The sequence below is a fragment of the Priapulus caudatus genome, unplaced genomic scaffold (assembly GCF_000485595.1).
Source record: "Priapulus caudatus unplaced genomic scaffold, Priapulus_caudatus-5.0.1 Scaffold164, whole genome shotgun sequence".
Taxonomy (NCBI): Eukaryota; Metazoa; Priapulida; class Priapulimorpha; order Priapulimorphida; family Priapulidae; genus Priapulus; species Priapulus caudatus.
The window spans coordinates 306,732-307,058 of record NW_014577225.1 but is presented as its reverse complement, the minus strand read 5'-3'; positions in this window follow the sequence as shown (position 1 = coordinate 307,058).

The following is a 327-nucleotide window of genomic DNA, read 5'->3' as shown; positions in this document are numbered from 1 at the left end:
CGGCGATGCGTGCAATTTCTGCGATAAGCCTGAAGTACAGAGTACCCACATCCCTGGTGGGCGATAGCGCGGCATCTGTGGGCCCAACGTAGCGAGAAAGTGCAAAGTGTATAAATAGATATTGGGGGCAATCTCTAAGCCGGCCTGGGAATGAAAATCGGACGACTCTCGGAAAACCTCGGCTCAGTGAGATTCCATATAAGTGCAGCGTGTCCGCAGGTGCGTTCTGTCTGAGCCGCGAAGAATGCGATCTGTCGTTGTTTTCGTTACTGAGCGGTAAGATACAGGCCAAGGCCTGCAGCGATCGAGGCGATACTACAGAGACGG